General features: G+C 45.9%; 1 long non-coding RNA gene across 2 annotated transcripts; it reads right to left on the bottom strand.

Annotated features, from left to right (window-relative positions):
• Positions 1-3,113: 3,113 nt before the first annotated feature.
• On the bottom strand, positions 3,114-5,757 carry LOC123583618. Of its 2 annotated transcripts, XR_006704980.1 has the most exons (3): positions 5,622-5,757; positions 4,833-4,955; positions 3,114-3,613 (listed from the first exon to the last, which is right to left on the bottom strand). It is a non-coding gene; the product is annotated as an uncharacterized LOC123583618 (long non-coding RNA). The 2 variants fall into 2 exon arrangements; XR_006704979.1 differs by lacking the exon at positions 4,833-4,955.
• Between the last annotated feature and the right edge of the window lie 6,365 nt (positions 5,758-12,122).

Raw genomic sequence — 12,122 nt, 5'->3', positions numbered from 1 at the left:
GATTATTTGCACCATGGAAATCGGCAAACATTACAAATCAGGGCTTTCCCCCCACCCAGTCCTCCTACAGACAGCCCATTATTGAACATTAACCAGCACAATACTGCTGCTAACCAACTAAATCTTCTCCCTCGGCAGTTTGAGTGTGAGACCCACGGGAAGAGCCGGTGGTCTTTAACAGAGACAAAAGCAGAAAAACTCAGAAGAGAAGGCAGTGAGCAAGGAGGCACGAGGTAGCAAAAGCCTCAAGGCAGAGAGACAGGAATAGAAAGAAGTTAATCAGTGGGGCGCCTGGGTGGCTCAGTCCGTTATGCGTCTAACCTCAGCTCAGGTCATGATCTCACAGTTGGTGAGTTCAAGCCCCACGTCAGGCTCTGTGCTGACAGCTTAGAACCTGAAGCCTGCTTCGGATTCTGTGTCTCCCTCTTTCTCTGCCCCTCCCCACTCGTGCTCTGTCTCTCTCTGTCTTTCAAAAAAGGAATGAATGTTAAAACATCTGTATAAAAAAAAGAACTAAGTTAATCAGTAATGGCAGGTTTGGTAGAAGCAGAAGCAGAAGGTGGTGAGGCTGTTTTCATGACAAATTCCTGGAGTAGGAAAAACCAGATGCCTCCGCCTTGGGATGGTGACTAACTCCGGTGTCTGGAGTCGTGCTGGATCCCATGTGACCTTTTCTGACTCCTGCTCTTCTGGGATTCTGGCTCTTCGGCGGTTCCTGTTTTTCTTACTTTGTTGTCTCCCCTGAAAGATAACTCCTCATCACAGAGGCCCCAGAGGAGAGGCAGAGTGACATGCACAGCCCTTCTCATGGGTAACGCTCACATAGGGGGCGCATAGGCCACCGACTCTGGTGAGCACCAACCAGCGCGAGATGAGGAAGCTGAGGCTCAGAGGACCTGCGGGACTTGCCCAATAACGTGCAGCCAGCAAACAGCAGGGCCAAGGGAGAACCCCCCAGGCGGCCGGCGTCAAGATCACGAGCTTCCTCCACTTTGGGCCTGGGTGATCTGTAAGAGCCACGTAGGATGCACACCGGTCTGACGCTCTGCCCACCCAGGTCCCAGTCTGTGTATGACAAGCAGGGCTGGGCAACAATCAGAAGGAGCAGAGAGGCTGAGAGGTAGAAACACTGAAAGAGAAGGAGAAAGGGAGGAAATGTGGTTTAAAAGTTTGAGTGTTATGTACAGATAAGACGTATACGGGTATATACACATATATACACGTATGTGGTATCACGTAGATTATATTTCATGTATATGACATGGCATCAAACACACCTCAGTTAAAGTCTCAGCTTTGAGGCACCTAGGTGGCTCAGTCTGTTGAGCTTCTGGCTTGGGCTCAGATCATGATCTCACGGTCCGTGGGTTTGAGCCTGGCATCAGGCTCTGTGCTGACAGCTCAGAGCCTGGAGCCTGCTTCGGATTCTGTGTCTCCCTCTCTGCCCTTTCCCTGCTCTCTCTCTCTCTCTCTCAAAAATAAATGCACATTAAAAAACATTTTTTTTTAAGTCTCAGCTTCCTACTGATTGGACACGAGAACTTGTACAAGTCATTACCCCTCCAAGACTTCACCCATAAAATGGGCATTAACTTCTCTGTCTACCTCCTAAGATTCTGGTAAGGCTTGGTTAAAGAATGTATATAAACCACTTGGCCCAAAGCCTGCCATGGAGTAAGTATTTTATATATTTGGTGTATAGTTTCTATTATTTTAAGTAAAATAAGAAAAAAATCATGAATAACTATCATAACTTTAATCTGATTTGCTCCTATTTGACCACCCATAAAAGGATTACTACACATAAATTGATGGTATTCTATACATGCACACAGGCTGCTCTGAAAAAAAATTAAAAAAAAAAAAAGAAAGAAAAATTGGAAACATGCAAGGCTCAAAATTAAATGTCTTTAAATAAAACATAAAGCAAAACCAGCTGCTGTTGGAACTTGGTCCCTAGGCAGATTTGATTTTTGAAAATGACAAAGATGCCAAATTGTGCTTCGATCCCTGGGCTGCAGGAGCGTAGCAAACGTGATTGCCTCCTTGCACTGATTGCCTGTGCGAGGGAAAGATACAGATGCTTAAACAAAGGATATTGTATGCTGGACACACAGCTCTCCGGGACCCCCAGCCAGCAGGGGATTCTGCAGCCATATCGCAGTGTTGCCGAATTTCCTCCCACTTCCTGAAATGGCAACACCATGAATGAAACACCCTAATGGGTGCCATAAAAAAGGAAAAGAGCAAATTCGTTAGGCTGGTACAGGATAACACTTCTTGCCATTACAGAGAAATCACCTACATTTCTACAGACCTCAGTATGGGGCCTTACGATTTACTAACAGAGCCTCTGCTAATACAGTACAGGCCAAGACTAATGCTACCTGGGAGATGGGTTTCTCGTGCTGTGACCTAGAAATGAGACCCAAGCTATCTTTTTTTAATATAATTCAAATACAATTCTTTCTAAATATAATTTTAAAGTTGGTAAAACAAAACCAAAGAAAACGCATAACGTAGAGGCAAGAATAAAATCCGCCATCAAACACATCACCCGGACAGTTACTGCTTTTTGCCTACACGCTTTCCAGGCTTTTTGTCCCCACACCACACGGTCGCTTTTACAGAGTATCCGCTGATTCTGCAACGTGAATTTTCAATCGCTAGGCTGGCGTTCTGTAAGCTGGGGTAGGATAATAGCAGGGGACCCCACCCACCTACCAGGGTACCAGGAAGTACCCCTTAGAGGAAAATCATTTCTTTCGGAGGAAAGGATTACTGACCCAGGCGCTTCCTTCCTGCGTCCGTGGGAATACACCAGGACTGAAAATGAGAAATTCTCCTTCTTCGTGGCCCCGGCTTACCTTTCCCGAATCCCCATATCACGTCCTCCAGTATGCCCCGTGTTCCTGGCACAGAGAACTGACTCACAGTGAACTGGACCACCTCTCAAGGTGTTCACTCTGCCTGAAACTCTCCAGTGTACAGCGAATTCCTTTTGACGACTTGGGCCTCATATGACACGCCCCTCCTCTAGGAAGCCTTTGCCGAACCTGACCCGACCCACCACCGCGGACATAGGAGGTGATTCAGCACACCACAGCTACCTCTTCAGGGCACTCATGACACTACTTTATTTTTGGTTTTTAACCTCTTTCCCAAGGGGGGGAGACATGAAGTTACATTCAGAAGGGAAGTTAAGGACCAGGAACTGGGCTTGTGCCACCACCTGCAGCGTGCATGTAGGCCATGGTCATATGTTTATGAGCAGCAGGAGCCTTTGCCCAAGAGTGAAGCGTGAGCTATTCGTTCCAGGGGAAAAGCCACTCTGGAGACTGCAGGTATGTCCATCTGAGGATATCCCCGTGGTTCCAGGCTAAGCTCCGTCCTTAAAAGGCTCACACCTGAAGAAAAGGAATCTTCAACAACTAGGAGGAAAACCGTCATGATCAAATGGCTGAGGCTCACAGAAAGGATAAGGAGTCAACATGAGTCCTTGCTGTCACACACACGATTGTAGGGAAGATTGAGAGGGGGAGGTGAATGGCACCCCCAGTGGAGTCTCTCTTAGGAGACAGGAAGCCCTCTCTCTTAGGCAGGAAGCCCTGCCCTGTGGAGACAAAGAAAAAGCCAGAATGAATACAAGGCTATGATTTTCAGAGCTGAGCCTCTACAGAAAATAAATAGGTTAGAATTGCCACCTTCGGTCCTCAAGGGTAGATAGTTTCTCTGGGTGACAGACTTCCCAAATAGTTTATCTTGTATGCTTGTGTGACCTGCCCTAATAACACCCAGAGCAAGAACTGGTAAGTGGAAGGCACTGCATAGATATTTGATGGATGGAGGGATGGAGGGATGGATGGAGGGAGGGAGGGAGGGGTGGAGGGAGGGATGATAGTGCAATGCTACTCCAGGGTTACTCAAACGTAACTGTGACTTAGAAAGTAATACGAGGGGCGCCTGGGTGGCTCAGTCGGTTAAGCGTCCGACTTTGGCTCAGGTCATATCTCACGGTTTGTGAGTTTGAGCCCCGCATCCGGCTCTATGCTGACAGCTCAGAGCCTGGAGTCTGTTTCAAATTCTGTGTCTCCCTCTCTCTCTGCCCCTCCCCCTGCTCATGTTCTGTCTCTCTGTCTTTCTCAAAAACAAATAAACATTAAAAAAAAAATAAAAAAAAAAAAAGACAGTAATGTGAAAACAGTTCACTTAGAGAGTCGTCACCTCAGCCAGGGTCTGGAAGGACAAATTCGAAAGCAATGCAGGACAGCTCCAGAAGCACAGAGGAAGGTAGAGGGACAAGTACCCCAAAGGAAGCCTCACGGGCTGTGATCCCATTCTACAGATGCACCCTGCTTCTTGAATAGGCCCTACCTTAGGGAATACTCAGGGCAGGGTTCCAGCATCCTTGTGTTCCAATGAAGAACACTGTGGAATTTTCGAATCCTAAAGAGTCCTGAAAAGAAACTATTGTAGTCCCTAAACTAGTTCGATAGCTCAGATATCCATAGAAGAAATGAACATTGTCTAAATTAGTTTGGCATGGATAACCTCAGTGCTGTCTTCCACAATGGCTGCACCAGTTTGCATTCCCACCAGCAGTGCACGAGGGTTAGGCCAAACATGCTGGGAGTCACAAGAGTGTAAATGAGCTAAACTCCTCTATTAAAGGACAGAGTCTGAGATTTTTTAAAATACAGCTTAATGTATCATAATGCACACTCCTAAAACAAAAACATCAGTGAAAAATAAAAGGTTAGAAAATAATATGATAGGCAAAAGTTGACCAAAAGAGAACCAGGTATAACAATATTAGTATGTCGTTCACTTACTTTAAGTCTAAAATTGCCTCTTTGCTAATGATCAGGATTTTATGAACACAATGAAGTGTTAAGACTGGTCATCTCCTGCTGACTAGCTAGCTATTCTCATTGGCATTCGAGTCTCTGATGTACCTAAATCGAAGTTAAATAAATTAATACATGTACCACTATCACTTTGCAAATATAAAATAAATTAACAAAACCAATATAAACTAATAAAAAGCAAATTTTTATTTACTTTATTTGCTATATCCCTCGATATATTTGGTGAATAAAATCTTTCAAGACATAGGTTCTGTGTGGCAAAAGTAAATAAAAGGGGAGGTGTTCTGCAGAGAAAAGTATGGACACTCCAACCTAGTCCAAAGTTCTCAAAGGATGGCACTGAGGCTCGTAGAATTTCTGGAATCTGCCCACAGGCATACCACGGGACTCTTTGACTCCATCGCTCATATTCTTTCGCACTCAATCAGTTGCATCCTACAAAATGAAAATCCTGTTGCAAAAAGCTGAGCGGCTAAAAACCCTGCAGCCTTTCTGCGTAGCCCAGCTTGACGCTCAGCTGGACACTCAGCGGGCCATGGGGTCTCCCTTCCAAGCCGGTAGTCAATTACCAGATGCCCCTCCAATGCCACTTGAATCCAAAGTCTGGAAAATCGAGCAGGATTTCTATGTTGTAGTCGGGAGGCAGAGTTTCTTCTTTGGGAAAACTCAGTCTTTGCTCTGAAGGCAACTTAAGAGCATGGTCAGGCTCTAGCCAAGTCGACTCATAAAATTAACCATCACGGCCACACTTACACCAGCATCCAGAAGGCTCCTGCAGCAGAAGAAAAAGGGCTCTTGGCTTTGAAAATGCCAACTTCTTCGGCAACTTCTTTGGCCTCCTTTCCAGATTCGGTAAGGTGGAAATAATGCACGGGAGGGGAGAGAATTACCAGTTGGTTTTTTTTTTTTTTTTTTTTTAATTTTTTTTTTTCAACGTTTATTTATTTTTGGGACAGAGAGAGACAGAGCATGAATGGGGGAGGGGCAGAGAGAGAGGGAGACACAGAATCAGAAACAGGCTCCAGGCTCTGAGCCATCAGCCCAGAGCCCGACGCGGGGCTCGAACTCACGGACCGCGAGATCGTGACCTGGCTGAAGTCGGACGCTTAACCGACTGCGCCACCCAGGCGCCCCGAGAATTACCAGTTTTTTAAAATACTGACAAGGTGTAAATGGTCTTCTAACTGGATGGTTAGTGCACAAGGCAGAGCTACCCGGGCACCACCCTTCTCGGAGCACTCCTGCACCCCAGGCACAATCCACCTGCCCTGGAGCCCTGCACCTTGCGGGGCCCGGGGAAGACCTAACCACGTACAACGAAAAGGAGTTATTTTATCGTTAGATGGAACTCTTGCCCCAACTTGTCACGTGGAGCTGGACTGGGCCAAATGGATTCCATTTCCAGGTTGTCATAAATGTCTTTTGCAGCCCTGAGCCCCATGTCCTTTCTGCCTAGCTGCATTTTACTGTCATGGGAAAGCAGTCGCACACCCCTTCCCTCCGTGGGCCAAAGAGAAGCACCCAGAACAGACTGTGGGAAACTCTGGTTTAGATGTCCACATCTCTAGGGCCTGGCACTGGCTGAGGCACAGAAGACCTCACCGGTTTGACTCGTTGACTCAATCATGCCCCGACCTGAGAAACCAAGCCTTTCCTTTTATTGCCTTTTTTTTTTTTTTAAATAAAGGCATCCGTTGCCTCCAGATGTGACACCCCCTTCTGCTCTCTGCTCTCCTGCACCCCTATAACAGAGTTGGCGGCAGGCTCGGTGCAGGCTACTTTATCTTTCAGTCCCTCACCTGGAAAGCACGAAGGATAGCACCTATCCAGAGTCCGTGGGAAGACTACACAAGATCCTGGGTTCTGAGCGCCTGACATCACCGTGCACGAACAAAACCCCTTTCCTCTTCCCCGTGTTCAGTGCCGTGCTCCACGTGTTTGCCCCCGTGGCTCACACCTTCCCCTAAGCCAGGCTCGGATTCCCTTCGGCTGGCAGAAGTGCAAACCGGGGGTCGGTCTGCCATCCTGTGGCTTCGGGGTGAACCAAAGGAGGACGTGCCGTGTGCCTGCACGCAACCGTTAGCATACTCAGGCCTTTTGTTTCACAACGGATGGGACACCGGGGCAGACGGGTGTCTGAGAAGGTGACAGCAAGCAACCAAGACCGACAGGCGAGAGCAAGCCGCGGGGCCACCGCGAGCAAGTCCCAGGACGCAAAAGAGGGCAGCAGAAGAGGGAGAGGGCGGGCCGTGCAGGGCCAGGCACAGGGCGGGTGTGTGGGAAGCAGCAGAGGCGGGCAGGGGGAGCAGAAGGAATGAGAATCTCAGCCACACAGGCGGAGTGGGGGAAAGGAAAGTCCACCTTGTACAGGAGAAGGCCATTGCTTGAGGTTCTGTAAACACGTGCGAGAGGCCGGCTGTCATCTGGTGAGAGAAGCCACGCGGGGAGAAAGGCGACTCTTCCACTCCCTGGCTTTGCCAAAGCCACCATCTAGCTTGTCTAGCTTGGAATGTTGCAACAGCCTTTCAGCTGGCCTCCTTGCTTCCGACCCAGCCCCTTTAGCCCTGGCCTCTGAACAGCGATCCGAGAAAGCCCGTGAAGCTTGAGTCAACTTATGTCACTCCTTTGCTCCAACCCTGCAGTGGCTACCATCTCAGAGCAAAACCAAAGTCCCCACAAAGTTCTTCAACGACCTTTATGGTCTCCTATGATCCACTCTCCATCCCTCAGCATTCCTGCTACCTCCCACGTGTGTTTGGCCCAGCCAAAACAGCCACCTTGCCTGTCCTCACGTACACCAGACCTATATCCATGGCCTGAGGGCTTTCGTTTAGCTGTTCCTCTACCTGAATGTTATTTTCCCAAAGATCTGCTTGGGTAACCCCAGCACTCCTGTGTCACACTCGGCCCTGCTCGAATCTTGTATTTTCAACAAGGCCTCCCCTGCACATCTTTTCTCGTGCTACAAATCGCCCCCAGACCCTACAGTCTCCGTTTCCTTTCCCTTCTCTTCTTTCTTGTTTGTGTCCACACAGGTCGTTAAGATTCTGTTTACTCTGTATTATCAGTATTGCATCACCAGAATGTCAGCCACACAAAGGCCACAATCATTGTCTGTTTGTTCCTGATTATATTCTAAGGTCTGAGAATGGTCCCTGACAACAATAGCAGGTGCTCCATACACATAAGTTGAATGAATGAATGAATGAATGAATGAAATGAAAGGGACTTTGGAGCCAGATGAACTCAAACCTTGAATCTACCTCCATGCTTCTCCTCTTGGGCAAGTAGATTGAGTTTTCTGAGACTCAGTTCCCTCATTTGTAAAATGGCAATTAGAGTTGGTACCTCCTAAGGTTGCTATGGGAATTAACTAAGAGAACTTTATAGAAAATACCTGTCACAAAAAGGCTCCCAATAAACATGAATTTTCTTAAAACATTTCCAGAGACAGCAGTTTCTAGAATGAGAGGTTGCTTATCTTGATATTCTGGGCTGAAAGAACTGGTAAACGTTTGTGAACACGAACTCTGTGCCAGGCTCTATGCCAGGCAAGTGAGTAATAACAGAGAAGAAAGTAACTGTGCCCTCAGGGAGCACAGAGTCCTTCTGAAAAGCAGATACCCCAGTCCTAACTTCTATCGGAAACATTCAGAAGGTGTAAAAGGGGGGGGGCAGGAAACAGCAGAAACGAACTAAAGATTTCTTAGTTTGAAATAACATTAGACTTAAAATAAAAGCTAAATAATGCTGAGCATTTCCATGTCTCCCTCCCCAGCTTCTTCCAATGGTAACATCTTAGATAACCAGAGCGCCTCATCAAAAGCAAGAAATTGACATTGGTCAGTTTCTACTACAGATCTTATTCAGATCTCACCAGTTTTTACCTGCTTTCTGGGTGTGTCTGTATATAATACTATGAGGTACTATCACATGTATAAAGACAAACTATTAAAATCAGAAAGGATTTCACAAAGGTAATAAATATCTTGCTTATTTCTCATTACATTCCGAATTCCAGGATTTAGCATTTCCATTTAATAGATAATATGGTGCTCAGAAAAGCTCAGCGACTTGCCTAGTGTGGCACGGTTCATCAGTGACAGAGCTGGTACCTGCAGTTTTCTGACACTCAACATGCGCTGATATGAAAAACCTTAAGGGCAGAGGCTCAGGTGTGACAGTAGTAGAAGGAGTTATCAGGGCTCTGGCTCCAGACTTAACCTGCAATGGACAAGTTTGCTGCTACACAACGGCTGTTTTGTAGGGACCACATTGCTCTTTCCTTTGACACTGCTCCAGTATCTGGCTCTGGGATATCTTTCATAAAATGCAGGGGGGAAAAGCCCATGACATATCAGTATTTTCTGGGGGAAGGATCCCCCCCAAATTTTACCCCTACTCTCCTGATACTTCCCAGCCAGAGTCACCTCTGGGGCTGTCAGCTGGAATCCTGCAGAGCAAAGAAAGCAGAAAGGTTTAAAATCAAGGGACACGGAGAGAAGCTTAAACAGCTTGGGAGGAGTCCTGCAGAAAGAAAGTGACTGTTGTCCTTCCTTCTGAAGCTCTTTTTTGTTGCCCAGTCTGGCTGAAAGCAGCAGGGTCTGAACCTCAGCCAAGGGACAAAGGGCTTTTTTGGCTAAGAGAACTAATTGTGGTCACGATGGGCCAAAACAGGAGGGAAGTATTTTATGTGGTAAAAGGGCCTACCAAATGTCAGAATCGGTGCCTGCAGGATGTAATTTAATTCTGCAAGCATTTCTAAGCACCTGCTTTGTTCCAGGCATACTCATGCGACGGAGACAACCCTACCCCTCCATGAACTCCCAGACTGGTAGAGAAGTCATTCATTCTGTTCGTTTGTTCATTCGTTCGTTCCTTCATTCATTTAATCTCTCACTCCTTTGGCCATATAATTTAGTCATTAAGAACCTAGCCTCTAAATAAGAGAAACAAATTCATTCATTTCTTTAAGAAATATTTGTTCTGCTAAGTGTCCAGCACTGCTGAAGGCACTAGGGAAACAAAAGTAGAAAAAATAGAGGTCTCTACTCTCAAGGACATTGATTGGCTTGAGGCTGGAGAGACAATGAACAATAAACATAACAAGTAAATTATATAGTCTACTAGAGGAGAAGGTGGTAAGTGTTGTGGGAAAAAGAAAACACGGAACGGGGCAAGGGGCCTGGGGAATATGGGGCCAGAGAATTTCACCTGCAGTGTTCAATCAGGTTGTCCAGCCATGCGTTGGCAGCCATGTGCATATGGGGTGGGGAGGGGACATAGTGCAGGTAGGGGAACAGCTAGAGACCAAACCCTAATGTGGGGCCACATCTGCTCAGTCCAGGAACAGTCAGGAAGCCCATGAGGTTAATCACAGAGAGGCAAGGGAGAAGAGGAAGAGAGTTAAGACTGGAGGTATACTGCACAGGGCCATGGTAGCATTTCTGCCTTTGTTGAGTGAAGTGTGTGGCCATGGCAAGGTCCTAGTAGAGGATTAGCATGATGTAGCTCATGTTTCAGTGGGAGCATTTCAGCTGCCATGGTGGGAACAGACCGTATGTGTAAAGCTAGAGGCAGGGAGATCAGCCAGGAGACCATTTCATCCAGAGAGAACTAGTTGTGATGAGCACCGGGTGTTGCATGGAAATGATGAATCACTATATTGTACCCCTGAAGCTAATGTTACGCTGTATGTTAACTAAATGGAATGTAAATAAAAGCATTTTTAAAAGGTGAACAGAATAATAAAAACAACCATTGGCAAGGAGAATATGGCAAACAAATTTTATAAATTGGATAAATTAATAGTTGGGTTGAAAGCCTCAAAATTGGTTTATCTCATGCAGGGGAAGTTAAGGTAAAGCCAAAATTCAATTCTTGTTGTGGAAGATACTTTCAACTTCAAAAGTTGGAGAGGTAGGATTTCTACATTCCTGGCTTCTCCCTAATGATCAATTAGACTAAATGTGTCTTTTTCTTTTAATATTATGAGAATGCCTGAAAATCTTCAACTTCAATCACTTTTGCCTTCTCTAATAGAATTTCTATAAGAATTTTCTTTACCTTTTCTTTCTCTACCTTCTCCTGACTTACATATCTGTGCATGATGGCTTATACATTTGTTTTCCCCTAAAACCATATGCTGAAACCCTAACCCCCAATGTGATGGTATTTGGAGAGGAAGCCTTTGGAGGCAATTAGATCATAATAGTGGAACCTTCAAGAATGAAATTAATGTCCTTATAAAAAGGAACACAGAGAGCTTCTCTCTCTCTCCTCTCTCTCTCTCTATCTCTCTCTCTACCATGTGAGAACACAATGAGAAGGCAACCACCCACAACCCAGGGAGAGAGCTCTCCCCAGAAATCAAATCAGCTGGCATCTTGATCCTGAACTTCTGGCCCTCAGAAGTGGAAATAAATCTGTTTAAGCACTGCTTCAGTCTGTGGTACTTTATTATGGCAACCTGAGTGGACTCAAGACAATGTGTCTCCAGTCTGTTAACTTAACAATCAATCTCTGACTTCTCCATTCAAGTCATCTTTGTAAATCCACCTCTTATAAGCAACACTGCTGATTTGGCTAATGCTCTCTCTTCGACACTAGTCCAAAAACAAGAACTATCTGTTGGTCAACATCAACAGTCTATTCCACTCGGATATCCTATCACTAATGTCCAAAATAAAATTAACCATCCCCCATTTCCTCCTCCATACTATCCTCCCTTCCTCACTTCTTCCCAGTCACCCAGCTTAACACACCTGAGATACTGCTTTTACATTTCTGTGTCTCTGCTCCACAAATCCAATCAGTTGACCATATATTAGTCCATAAACATCCTATATAATATCCTACCTTTGCTTACATCTCATCTACTCCATTTCCACCACCCTTTTCTAGCTCAATCCTGGTGACCTCTCCCCTGGACTACCATGTTAGTCTTTTAATTTACTCCTCTGGCTTTAGTTACTCTCTTTAAGACCATCTTTCACAAGACATCCTGATAAGTCATCTGCAAGTGCAAAGCTCATCAATTTATTCCTCTACTCAAAAACTAACAGCAGTTCTCCCTGCTGGCGGAAAAAAGTCGGACACTTGTTTCACACCAGCTCCTCCTGAAAATGTGGATCTTGTCTGCCTTATTATCTCTAATTCTCACTATTCCCCTCTATGCACTTTATATGCCAGTTTGCAGGAGAGATTCACTATGCACTGAACACTGTCCTCACTTGCTCTGGCTTCTGTTCTGCC

This window comes from Leopardus geoffroyi, chromosome B1, assembly GCF_018350155.1.
Source record: "Leopardus geoffroyi isolate Oge1 chromosome B1, O.geoffroyi_Oge1_pat1.0, whole genome shotgun sequence".
In the NCBI taxonomy this organism is placed as follows: domain Eukaryota; kingdom Metazoa; phylum Chordata; class Mammalia; order Carnivora; family Felidae; genus Leopardus; species Leopardus geoffroyi.
Note: the sequence above shows the minus strand (reverse complement) of the source record. Positions and strands in the feature narration are given on the sequence as shown.